This window comes from Papaver somniferum, chromosome 9 (genome assembly GCF_003573695.1).
Source record: "Papaver somniferum cultivar HN1 chromosome 9, ASM357369v1, whole genome shotgun sequence".
NCBI classification, from domain to species: domain Eukaryota; kingdom Viridiplantae; phylum Streptophyta; class Magnoliopsida; order Ranunculales; family Papaveraceae; genus Papaver; species Papaver somniferum.
In genome coordinates, this window is record NC_039366.1 from 56,150,618 (window position 1) to 56,165,242 (window position 14,625).

Below are 14,625 nucleotides of genomic sequence, written 5' to 3' on the forward strand. Positions count from 1 at the left end.
TCTTACCAGGTGACAAAGATTGAAGGTCTACAACCCAGCATTTCCCATGCACCAAAAATTTAAAAGCTCACGGTGTGAAGACATTTAGTTTTGACTCTTCACACGTAGCAGAAGATCACGTCATGAAGTTAAATTTTTTTTGCTGTTGTATACTTTTTTTGGAATCATAAATTTTAATTTAGCAATTTTTTAATTCCTTTTTAATGGAACGAAATTAGTTTTATTAAATATTGTTACTGAAGTACCCCAATACCAATTGAAGTTGTCAAGTACCCACGAGCCGAAAGGATTTGGATATCCCTGAGGCGCGATCAAATCATGAAATGCTTATCAGTACTCTACCACAATGAAATCACGAAATGCTTTTCAGTACTCTACCTGCCGCAGTGAAATCCTTATCGTTATATACCGCCCCATTAATCTCATCCATAAAGATGTCGCAATAATTACACGAGATTATTTAATTTTTGTTTAGCCATTGTTTTAGTGATTTTTAGTATTACTGTTGAATCAAAAGCTGATGTCGCGAACTTAAATTTCGTAAAGGTAACCTATATATGAATCGTTTGGTTGATTTAATATGATAAGCCAGAATGTGAGGGATATAGTAAAGCTGTTTTTGGAAGTACTGAACTTACGAAAGCAACACTAATATATGACCATACAGTGAAGGCGGGGAAGAGCAAAGCAAATATGTATTCTATGAAGGCTAATGTGGAGCATAAGTTGTTGTATACGTTGATGCAATGGAGATGGGGGAACAGGAAAGCTAGAATATGCATAATAGATGTTGTATGCGAAGGCTTTATAACTATTTATACCAAATTGAAGGTCGTGGTATTTGTAATGAAAAGACGTCTTTTTCTGGAAGAAAATAATACAAGGATGGTAACTCTATAACTATTTTTACCGAATGTATCATACGGATGCACATTATCTAGAAAATAATCCACGAGATGAAATGATTTCTCCTCTACGAGCCAATTCTGAGGTGCTAAAGCACGGCCAAATCTTAAAGTCCCACGCGCCGAAGGCGCACGAGAGGTTGAGCCCAGGCTGAAGGCCTGGGTGATACCCTAGTTTAATATATGAGAGGTTTATTTGTTACACTTTTTGATGAGATAAATTAAAAAAATACATAAATTAACTACAACTACGGTTTATTGTTACACTTATCAGAGGTGTGACACCTATATGTGTAACAACTATTGTCACACTAATTAGTGTGTTAGTTCAGTGTTACAAATTACTCAATTTGGTGTAGTGTATATAGACTTTGGTTATACACATTTGCTATTTCGATCCGAGTATATCTCGCCTATCTATTTCTCGAAATATGTGTTGGTAAGCTTTCGCTTTGGCCAAGTTCATCTTTACCTAGTGAAAAAAGTCATGATATGTTTCAATCACTTGAAAATGGCTTTGACGAAAAATGATTTGTGAATAACAACTATATAACGTCCTCTAAGAATGTTTCAATGATTAAAATGAGAGTTTAGATTATATAACCATTGTTGGATATAAGCATTATGTGGAAACATATGCATGTATAAGTCCTTATTCCTTTAACCAAAGTATGCGTACTTTGTTGATCAGGAAAACCAGAACAAGAGTCCGCGAACCCAGTCCGCATACTGTCGGAGTTTCTCTTCCCGAGAAAATCTGCTGGAGTTTGTAAACTTTTACAAACTTATTTCGGGTACTTAAGTCCGCGTACTCAGTCCGCGTACTTAGGTTGGTTATGTCTAAAAACGATTATTCGTGAACTTATACTTATCAATTAACTATGACACAGTTGCCTTTTTGGTATGGACAAAGAGTGGACGGGATGAAGTCCTTGAAATACAATGAGTGGTCGTGATTTTGTAGTTCAACCAGGAGAGCGTATCCTCCGTCAGTTTCAGTAGGTGTACAATGATCCACCGTTTTTTGTGTTCTAAAACACAGATGCCAAAACGGCTACAATCCAGATTGACAGGAACGTGTCACAACCTCCTTTTTTTTCTATCTATTTTGCCCAGGTGTCTTCTATACAAGTTGTTCATATAACTTCCCAAACGAGAACAAAACTGCATATCAGTTCCAACAATTAGTTTCCCTATGATTAGTCTTTCTCTTCCGGTCGTGAAGAAGATACATGTACGTTTCACTATCTAACTAATTCATCTCCATCTCTGTGTTTTGAGGGTTCAATGGATTTTGTTTTAATCTTATGGTCGATCTCATTAAGTCTAACTGTTTCCTTTTTACAGAAAAAATTGTGAGAAACAATGTTTTTGCAAGGGATCCCTTTTTGCAATGAATCAAATTTGTCCAGGGAGGTACTATAACAAATTCTTTTTTTTCTTTTTTGTTTACATGTTTTATTTTGGGCGTTAATTGTTTGAAGAGTTCATGCAAATATATGAAAGGAACAACCAATCAATAGGCGCGGGTGCTGGTAGTGGTAGGTGGGCGGTAGAAGTCGAAGCTTTGCACTGGGACGAATTTATGAGAATGGATGCTTCCTCTTCCCTTAAAGCTTGAGACGATGCACCTCCCTTTGTAATGATCTATACTATTTTGAGAGATCAGTGATTGGTATGATCCTTACTGTAATCAGAAACACTATTTTATTGGTGTCCACTCTTAATTTTTGTGTTGGCAGGAACTATTTTCTTCTATTGTTAATTAATCTTATGGAGTTTCGTTTTCGTGTTTCAGTTGTTTTATGTTAACTATACTCATAATAATTTCTCATGCTTGCTGGTCATGTTACTGACCATTTCAATATCCTTCATGCCTGTCACTTTCTCGAGAAAGTCACCCCCTCTGGGAAGACTTTTCATCGGGTGCAGAAGGTAATGTTGAAGAGTATGTAGATAGTCCGTCGGCAGTGTAGTTGCGCTTCACTTGACCATTTGTGAAGAAATAATAATAGGTTGGTTAAGATGGCAATTGTAATTTTATTCGTACTTTCTTTTTGAGTTTATTTTTCAGTTCACTGTGTTAATACTAGAAAGGCATATCACATCATTGTGTTCAACTGTGTTTAGTTTTTAGTTCAACTGTATTTAATTTTGAATTCGTCATTGTGTTTTATAGTAATACAGCAATCCTTACTTTTCTACATTCTCCTTTAAATCATTTTCCGTATACTTTCCTTATATACTTCTTACCTTCATAGCTTAATTTTGGGTTACTTTAATCTTTCATTTTTAATCTCTGACTCTAAGTTTCCTATTGCAGGTTCCACTGTAAAATCAATTATATCAACTCTTTAATCAATTCTATTAAACACAAATGCATTTAATTTTTGGAATGTGAAACTTTTGCAACAAACAAAAAGCGTGCTAATGGAAGGGTCCGGTCAACAAAGATAAGCCTATATCCGTTTCGGTGTGGAGTATACTGTTATTCCCAATTTGAAATCTTAATTATTATTATTTTATTTTTGTCTTTGTATTTTATAATTCATAATTTTGTTAAATTTTTTAACCATAGAGTTTGCAAGGCATAGAGTATGTTAGCGGTGCATATGTGAATAAGTAGTTGGTTTAAGTCCATCTTCAAGTAATCATTTTTGTGCATGTAGATTGTAGACAACAATGAAGGAAGTGACAAAGATCGCAAGAGCCGTGGTTTTATGGATAGTTATGAAAATGAAAAGCAAAGAAGATAGCGTCGATTTACCCTAAATTTTTTTTTTTGGTGTTTTATCAAAGATTCAAAATGAAAGAACTAATTCATAGTTTTGGTTGTTGCAAAAAAATTATTTGGAGCCTTAGATAGCTTCCATGAATGACAGATTCACTTCAATCTTCTTTTCCGCGTGCGCGTATAGATTATTTTCCCGTTCTTCTTTAACATTATTTTAATTGTTGATAGTATTGCACTTGGTAATCGCGGTATAAGCTATGTGGGAGGGATGGAACACTTGGAAATGTTCTTACCAGGTGACAAAGATTGAAGGTCTACAACCCAGCATTTCCCATGCACCAAAAATTTAAAAGCTCACGGTGTGAAGACATTTAGTTTTGACTCTTCACACGTAGCAGAAGATCACGTCATGGAGTTAATTTTTTTTTGCTGTTGTATACTTTTTTTGGAATCACAAATTTTAATTTAGCAATTTTCTAATTCCTTTTTAATGGAACGAAATTAGTTTTATTAAATATCGTTACTGAAGTAACCCAATACCAATTGAAGTTGTCAAGTACCCATGAGCCGAAAGGATTTGGACATCCCTGAGGCGCGATCAAATCATGAAATGCTTATCAGTACTCTACCACAATGAAATCACGAAATGCTTTTCAGTACTCTACCTGCCGCAATGAAATCCTTATCGTTATATACCTCCCCATTAATCTCATCCATAAAGATGTCGCAATAATTACACGAGATTATTTAATTTTTGTTTAGCCATTGTTTTAGTGATTTTTAGTATTACTGTTGAATCAAAAGCTGATGGCGCGAACTTAAATTTCGTAAAGGTAACCTATATATGAATCGTTTGGTTGATTTAATATGATAAGCCAGAAAGTGAGGGATATAGTAAAGCTGTTTTTGGAAGTACTGAACTTACGAAAGCAACACTAATATATGACCATCCAGTGAAGGCGGGGAAGAGCAAAGCAAATATGTATTCTATGAAGGCTAATGTGGAGCATAAGTTGTTGTATACGTTGATGCAATGAAGATGGGGGAATAACAAAGCTAGAATATGCATAATAGATGTTGTATGCGAAGGCTTTATAACTATTTATACCAAATTGAAGGTCGTGGTATTTGTAATGAAAAGACGTCTTTTTCTGGAAGGAAATAATACAAGGATGGTAACTCTATAACTATTTTTACCGAATGTATCACACGGATGCACATTATCTAGAAAATAATCCACGAGATGAAATGATTTCTCCTCTGCGAGCCAATTCTGAGGTGCTAAAGCACGGCCAAATCTTAAAGTCCCACGCGCCGAAGGCGCACGAGAGGTTGAGCCCAGGCCGAAGGCCTGGGTGATACCCTAGTATTAACTAAGGAATGCAAGTTTGAAAACCGTGGCTATAAAGTTCATGAATCGATTCGAGTGAATCAAATCGTTTTTGCTTCGATTGTGTCTTGTATACTTCTATAAGATCTAAGCAATTGAACAACTCTCTAACTAGTTCATTTGAGTCATTTGAACTAGTTATGGTGAAGAAGAATATGGTTGATATGAAAGTGCTCATATGGCTAACCATTTGGTTAACTATTGTTGAACCAACAAATGTACATGTTTGGGTACGGTTACACACACCTAACGGTTGAAAGATATTAGCTTGAATCTAATCAGGTTTTCATCAAACGGTGAATATTGAATGCTTTGTTACTAAGCTAACATTGATTGCAAACCCTGATTTGAAAGACTATATACGGGAGAACTCTAGCAACTGGGAAACCTAATCCCCACACCTCCTGTGTGATACTAGTTGTATTAGCTATAGTCGATTCTCCTTTAACCTTAGGTTTCTTCTCGAGACCCTGTAGGTTAACGACTTAAAGACTTCATTGGGATTGTGAAGCCAGACCGATACTAATTTCTTGTAGTTGTGTGATCTGATCTTGCTGATTCTGTCGTATTGAGTACAATCGTAACGATTAGCTTGAGATTTATATCTCCGATAGGCAAGATATAAAAGTAGTCACAAACATCTTCGTCTCATCGTTTGTGATTCCACAATATCTTCTTTCGCCGCGTCGATTAAGATCATTGTGAGGTGATTGATAATTCTAGGTTGTTCTTCGGGAATATAAGTTCGGGTTATCAATTGGTTCCTGTTCACCTTGCTTTATCAAAAGACGGAACAAAAACTCGTAGGTATTTCTCTGGGAGACGGATTTATCTATTATTGTCGACTTTTCTGTGTGATACAGATTTGTTTATTAAAGTCTTCGACTTTGGGCCATAACAACTCTTAGTTGTGGGTGAGATCATCTAAGGGAATCAAGTGCGTAGAATCCTACTCGGAACAGAGACATAAGGAGCGCAAATGTACCTTGGATCAGTGTGAGATTGATTGGGGTTCAACTACAGTCCAGACCGAAGTTAGTTTGTAGTAGGCTAGTTTCTGTAGCGGCTTAATACAGTGTGTATTCAATCTGGACTAGGTCCCGAGGTTTTTCTGCATTTGCGGTTTCCTCATTAACAAAACTTCTGGTGTCTGTGTTATTTCTTTTCCGCATTATATTTTGTTATATAATTTAAATATCACAGGTTGTGCGTTGAATCGATCAATTGGAACCTTTGGTTGTTGATTGAAATTGATTGATCCTTGAACATTGGTCTTTGGTACCGTTCAAGTAATTTCTCTTGTATTCAATTAGACTCGCAAATTTCTATTTGCTTGAGTAAGTATTGAATCGAGAAAGAGAGATATAACTCTTTGATATACTTTTAATAAGATTGAGTCTAGTTGATTCTCTTAAAATTATGTTGGAGTTTGTCCATACAGATTGCTAAGAGAAATATTGGGTGTGGTTGTTAGAACCCCGCTTTTTCAGGGTGAGTTAGTGAAGTTGGTTGATAAATCATCCATCTGAGACCTTCAAGGAAAGGGACAAGAATATAACTTGGATTGGTATTTCCTTAGTATAGGATTAGGAGGTGGATTCAATCACCCTATTACTCCTCACCTAGTTGTTACAATCCGTTTTGCATCTCTACTTTACAATCTGCTTTACTATTTCAGTTACTATCAAATATCCTTGTCTATCGACACTCAAACAATCATCTTGTCACTGCCTGTTTTGAATCAGTTTATTAAGACTTTTAAATCGACTCTACACCCACCTTGTCTCTGTGGGATCGACCTGTATTTGCTCTGTCTACCATAGATGTTGTGCACTTGCAGTTTGACATAGTCGTAGGTACTGTTTATAAGCCTACCAAGTTTTTGACGCCGCTGCCGGGGACTCGGTGGTGGTGTAGCTAATTTAAAGTTCCACTTTACTGTTTTTAGTATATTTCTTGTATATATGTGTTAGATCAGTGCATCATGTTGCTTAGTATAATTGTACTTTTGATTTTTCTATCACCTGCATTCTTAATACAACATCATTGTATTTGTTAATCCATTTGTTCATATCTGTGCATTATATTCATATTTGTGCATCATCTTAAAAATTTCTATCTCTGCATCCTGTAACATATCTTCATATCTGCATTCTGTAGCCATCCATCTGGTTACATCTGGTCATTTTGGAATCTGTAAGTCCTCGTGCCATTTTAGCTGTTGCGAAACCAGTTGGTTTTGTTTTTCAGTTTCATTAGCATAATTACATCTAGTTAGGATAGCCAAATCTTTGTTTTCTACCATAATCTGTAGCTCAGTTCTGTTTTGTTAGAATCCTTTGTTTCGAAATTTTAAGCATATTACCATATGTATATTTCCACCAGTAAGCATTCATGTAGGAAGTTTCAAATATTTATTTTTTTTAGTTGCTCTTTGTTAACACCTGTTATTTCATCCTGCAAGGCTTGACTTATCACATCTCAGCAGCACCACAATCCCCATCTTGAAATCTCTTTGAACTCCCCGTTGTGTTGACTGAATTTTGGGCAGTGATGAATGTTACATAGTTGTTGTTGTGGTTTAAGAATTTTTTTCTTTCACTTGTGTTAGCATAACTCAGACTTTTCAATTTTCTTTTATATTCTGTAGGTTAAGCATCCGTGCATCTCATATTTTCACTTTCTCATTTATCTTTTGAAGCCTGTTTATAATTGCAGTTCGTGCCAGTTTCATTGTATCCCATGTTTCTCATTCCCAAAAGCATAGTCATTGTATTTCCTGCAAGATTATGAGTACTGATAAGTTCAGTTGAGCCACCAAGTACCTGAAACTGAATTATACACTCAGGGAGAAAAAGGAAAGGAGCAGGACAATTTGTGGAAGTGCCTAAACCCGGTTTATACCGGCGGTATCGTTCTCGAACCTCTTTTTACTTTTACTTTGTGAATGATAAACTGTGATGGCCTGATAAACTATCTACCCTGCTGAGCAATACTCAACCCGTGCACTCTATGACATACATGAGCATGATTCTGAGAATTTTGATAAACATTTTTACCTGTCTGTTATTGCATTGTTGATCTCTTAACCTCAGCAAAACTCGTTCCTGTGTGCGTTTAGTCCTGAATCTTGTTGTTATTCCTATAAGCAGTTATTTTCTTGGTTTGCGCATTATTGCTTGTCTGAAGTGTAGCATCACAAAGCTGTGTGCACAAATTCTAGGGATAGCCTTTTAAATCTTACAAGCATTACCTTCCTGCCTGAAACTGAGTATCATTTTCATTAGTTCTCAGAATTGTGGATTTGTGTCTTGGCTGGTCAGTACTACATTTTGAACCTGTAAGCATAATCGTTAGAATACCTGATTGTTAATATGATGATAGGTATGCATGCTAGGCTATGATTGTCACCTTCCGTGACTAAACAAACAGGCTCGTTAGAATTAGCCAAGAGGATATAGTCGACATACCTAGTTCTGAAGTAGACAGTCCTAACCAATCTGAAACAATGGGTGAAGAATTGAACCAGGACCCTAGTATGAAGGAGCACATGTACCCAACTAGGGCAAGCCAGCCATCATGTATTTTTTTACCAGTTGATGCTGGTCAATTTGAGCTAAAAGCTAGCACAATTCATATGTTGATTGTGTTTAGAGGGGTTTATGCTGAAAATCCTTACAACCATGTAAGAGATTTTGAGGATATTTGTGGGACTCTGCGTTTTAACTAAATGCCGGAAGAGTCCCTCAAAACTGAGACTGTTTCCTTTGTCTTTGAAAAAAATATCCAAGTCCTGGATGCATGCCCTACAACGATAGTCCATTAGAACATGAGAAGATCTCACTAAAGAATCTTTTATAAAGTTTTTCCCTAACCACAAGACTGCGAAAATTCGTCAAAGTCTGAATAGTTTTGTGCAATTCGAAGGTGAGACCTTGGCCAAATACCTGGAGAGAGTTAATGAGTTATTACTCCAATGTCCTCACCATGGTTTTGAAAAATGGAGACCTGTGAAAATTTTGTATGAAGGACTAGATGTCAGTACTCGAACCACAGTTGAGTCAATGTGCAATTGTGCATTTATTGACAAAATTGCTAATGAGGCTTGGACTTTCTTAATCGAAGTCGCTGAAAAAACTCAGCAGTGGGAGTCCATCCGTGAACCTAAAAAAATTTCCCATGTAACTAATGTCCATAGAATTGAGTCCGACTTTGAAGAAAATGCAAAGGTTGCATCCTTGGCTAGGAAAGTAGAAGCGTTAGAGCTAGAGCTGCAGAAGAATGTGAAAACTACTGCCCCTGATCTCCGTGACCAAGTTGAAATGACCGTTTGTGCTGCATGCCACAATTCAGACCACCTAGTGGATAGTTTTCCAGACCTACAAGCATTTCAGGAGTCTAGACTTGAACATGCCAATGCTTTGTGAAAATGTGGGGGTCTAACAACCTCATCCAATATTTCGATTAGCAATCTGTATGGATTAACTCTAATATACTTTTAAGAAAATCAACTAGACAATCAGACTCAAACTTAATAAAAAGTATATCAAGGAGTTAATATCTCGATCTCTCGATTTGATCTATACTCAAACAAATAGAAATCTGCGAGTCTTTATCAAATAAACGAGATATAAACTTCGATGGTAACAAAGACCAATATCCAAGGATCAATCAATTTCCAATCAACAACCAAAGGTTGGATTTCACAATTGATCGATACAACGCACAACATGTGATATTTCAATTATATAACAAAATATAATACGAAATAAAAATAACACAGACACCAGAAAATTTGGTAACGAGGAAACCGCAAATGCAGAAAAACCCCGGGACTTAGCCAGATTGAACACCATACTGTATTAAGCCGCTACAGACACTAGCCTACTACAAACTAACTTCGGTCTGGACTGTAGTTGAACCCAAATCAATCTCACATTGATTCAAGGTACAGTTGCGCTCCTTACGTCTCTGATCCCAGCAGGATGCTACGCACTTGATCCCTTAGATGATCTCACCCACAACCAAGAGTTGCTACGACCCAAAGTCGAAGACTTGAATAAACAAATCTGTAACACACGGAAAAGTCTATGGTAATAGATAAATCTGTCTCCCACAGATAAACCTACGAGTTTTGTTCCGTCTTTTGATAAAATCAAGGTGAACAGGAACCAATCGATAACCCGGACTTATATTTCCGAATAACAACCTAGAATTATCAATCACCTCACAATAATCTTAATCGTATGGTAGCGAAAAAAGATATTGTGGAATCACAAACGATGAGACGAAGATGTTTGTGATTTATTTTTATCTTGCCCTATCGGAGATATAATCTCAAGTCAATCTTTCAATTGAACTCGTACGATGGAAATGGCAAGATCAGATCGCTCAACTACAAGAGAAGTAGTTTCGCCTGGCTTCACAATCCCAATGAAGTCTTTAAGTCGTTAACCTACAGGGTCTCGAGAAGAAACCTAAGGTTAAAGGAGAATCGACTCTAGAAAAACCAACTAGTATCACACACAAGGTGTGTGGATTACTTTTTCCAATTGCCAGAATTCTCCTTTATATAGTTTTCAAATCAGGGTTTGCAATCAATGTTAGCTTAGTAACAAAGCATTCAATATTCACCGTTAGATGAAAACCTGATTAGATACAAGATAATATCTTTTAACCGTTGGATCGAAACTTAGCTTGTCATACACAAATGAAATGTATTTCATTTAGGTTCAAGTAACCGTACCAAAACGTGTACACTTAGTTGATTCACAAATACTTAACCAACGGTTAGCCATATGAGCACTTTCATATTAACCGTATTCATCTTCTTCGCAACTAGTTCAAATGACTTCAAAATAACTAGTTGAAGAGTTGTTCAATTGCTTAGGTCTTTATACATAGACACAATTGAAACAAAAATCGGTTTGATTCATTTGAATCAATTCATGAACAATATAGCCACGGTTTGCAAAGATTGCATTCCTTATAATTTATTGTTTAAGTTCATCAACTACCAATTTAAGAAAATAATCATCTTGGGTACGCATATGGGTATGCGTACCTTATCAACCGGATTGAGTTGGTTTTGGTTTCCAAACTCAGCAGAATTTTTCGGGTAGAAAAGTTCCGCCCAGTACGCGTACCTAAGGTGACTGGTTTACTAGTTTGCAAACTACAAACTCAGCAGAATTTTCCGGGAGGAAAAGTTCCGCCGGTACGCGTACCCAACCTGTCTCCTTTACCAATTCCGTATGCACACATATGCACACACTTGGTTTCCGGTACATGGATTTATAATCTAATGTGCGAACACACTATATATAATTATATCCATAGATGGTTACATAATCTCAACTCTATATTTCCAATCATTGAAACATTCTTCTATAATGTCATAATAGTCGTTATTCACAACTATCGTCATCAAAGCAATTTTCAATAGATTGAAACGTCATCATGAATTTCGTCATGGGTAAAGATGAAAATGGTTACAGCGAAAGCTGACCAACACATATTTCGAAAAATAGATAGGCGAGATAAACTCGGCTCGAAATAGAAAATGTATATGTATGAAAACTATCATACTTATACGACTTTTGTCTCAAGAGTAGGAGATAGAGTAGATAGAATTTTGAGTGATAGATAAGTTCAAGTCTCCACATACCTTTTGGTCGGATGAAGTTCCACTGGTTCTTTGAGTAGTTCTTTGTCTTTGTAAGATGATCGTCGTGGAGTCCGGAGCTCAACTATACTTAAATATCCTAGTCCGAGACTTAGATATAAGTAGACTAGAAATCAAGACATATAGTTTTGACAACTAAATTTGACAAACAAGCTTGAGATAGCAACGCTTGCGAGTTCAACCGAGCAATGCTTTAACAATCTCCCCATTTGTCAATTTTAGTGACAAAACTATCAATACATATGGATTACAAAATAAGTAAAACTTTGTAGCTTATCGTCCACATGATTGATCTCCTTGGTGCTTCAACATTACTTGAAAACTTCGTCTTTTCCAATTACTCCCATGATTCCATAGATGTTCAGTTCAGCATCATAGTTGTTGATTATCCGTAGCCATAACTGTTAGAGCATTGCTCGGTCGAACTCGCATGCGTTGCTATCTCAAGCATGTTTGTCAATGTTAGTGATCAAAACTATAAGTCTTGATTTCTAGTCTACTATAGCTAAGGTCTCGGACTAGGATAGAAAGTGTAGTTGATCTCAAGAACTCCATCACAATCATCATACAAGACGAAGGAATACTCAAGGAACCGGTGGATCTTCATCGAGTAAAAGGTATATGGAGATTTGAACTTATCTATCACTCAAAATTCTATTTATATCCTATCTTGAGACAAAAGTAGTTTTGCTATATAGACTTAGATTATACACATTTGCTATTTCGAGCCTAGTTTATCTCGCCTATCTATTTCTCGAAATATGTGTTGGTAAGCTTTCACTTTATCCAAATTCATCTTTACCTAGTAACGAATGTCATGTTATGTTTCAATCACTTTGAAAATTGCTCTGACGAAAAATGGTATGTGAATAACGGTTATATAACGTCCTCTGAGAATGTTTCAATGATTGAAATGAGAGTTTAGATTACATAACCATTGGTAGGATATAAGGATTATTGTGGAAACACATATATGTATAAGTCCTTATTCCTTGAACCAAAGTTTGCGAACTTTGTTGATCAAGAAAAACAGAATGTGGCGTGAGCCAAGTCCGCGAACTGGCGGAAGTTCTCGGACCGAGAATTTATGCTGGAGTTTGTGAACTCCTTCCGTGAGCTTAAGTCCGTGAACCCAGTCCTAGAACTTGAATAGGTTATATCTAAAATCGGTTGTTCTTGAAATCATGTTTATATACACTAAGGAATGCTTTTGCAAACCGTGGCTATAAAGTTCACGAGCCGATACGAGTGAATCAAACCGTTTTTGCTTCGATTATGTCTTATGTAGTGACATAAGATCTAAGCAATTGAACAACTATCTAACTAGTTTATTTGAGTCATTTGAACTAGTTATGGTGAAGAAGAATATGGTTGATATGAAAGTGATCATATGGCTAACCATTTGGTTGACTATTGTTGAACCAACAAATGTACAAGTTTGGGTACGGTTACACAAGCCTAGAAACGTGCATTTCATTTGTGGGTAACAAGCTAGTTTTCGATCTAACAGTTGAAAGATATTATCTTGAATCTAAATCAGGTTTTCATCTAACGGTGAATATTGAATGCTTTGTTACCAAGCTACCATTGATTGCAAACCCTGATTTGAAAGACTATATAAGGGAGAGCTCTAGCAACTGGGAAACCTAATCCCCACACCTTCTATGTGATACTAGTTGTGCTAAGCTAGAGTCGATTCTCCTTTAACCTTTGGTTTCTTCTTCTAAACCAGGTTAACGACTTAAAGACTTCATTGGGATTGTGAAGCCAGACCGATACTACTTTCTTGTAGTTGTGTGATTTGATCTTGTTGTTTCTATCGTACGAGTACAATCGTAATAATTGGCTTGAGATTGATATCTCCGATAGGCAAGATATAAAAGAAATCACAAACACTTCGTCTCATCGTTTGTGATTCCAAAATATCTTTTTGTCGCTGCGTCGATTAGGATTATTATGAGGTGATTGATAATACTAGGCTGTTCTTCGAGAATATAAGTCCGGTTTATCAATTGGATTTTGTTCACCTTGATTTATCAAAAGACGGAACAAAACTCGTAGGTATATTCGTGGGAGACGGATTTATCTATTTCCGTAGACTTTTCTGTGTGATACAGATTTGTTTATTAAAGTCTTCGACTTTGGGTCTTAGCAACTCTTAGTTGTGGGAGAGATCAGCTAAGGGAATCAAGTACGTAGAATCATGTTGGGATCAGAGACGTAAGAGCATAACTGTACCTTGGATCAGTGTGAGATTGATTGGGGTTCAACTACAGTCCAAACCGAAGTTAGTTTTGAGTAGGCTTGTGTCTGTAGCGGCTTAATACAGTGTGTGTTCAATCTGGACTAGGTCCCGAGGTTTTTCCGCATTTACGGTTTCCTCGTTAACAAAATTCTGGTGTCTGTGTTATTTCTTTTCCGCATTATATTTTGTTATATAATTGAAATATCACAGGTTGTGCATTGTTCAATCAATTTGAATATCCGACCTTTTGGTTGTTGATTTAAATTGATTGACACTTGGATATTGGTCTTTGGTACCATCCAAGTTATCTCTCTGGTATTTGATAAAGACTCGCAGATTCCTATTTGCTTGAGTATATATCAAATCGAGAGATTGAGATATAAACTCTTTGATATACTTTTTATCTAGATTGAGTCTGACTGTCTAGTTGATTCTCTAGAAAGTATATTGGAGTTTGTCCATACAGATTGCTAAGCGAAATATTTGGTGTGGTTGTCGTACCCCACTTTTTCATTTAGTATCAGAGCAGGCAAACACGTTCAAGACCTCACAAGTTTGTGTTTGTAGCAATTTGACTCTATGGACAAGAGTACTATCTTTGATAACGCAACATCAGTTCAGAGACTCTCGTGTGAATTTCAAAGTCCTGAAACATCTGAGAAAAAC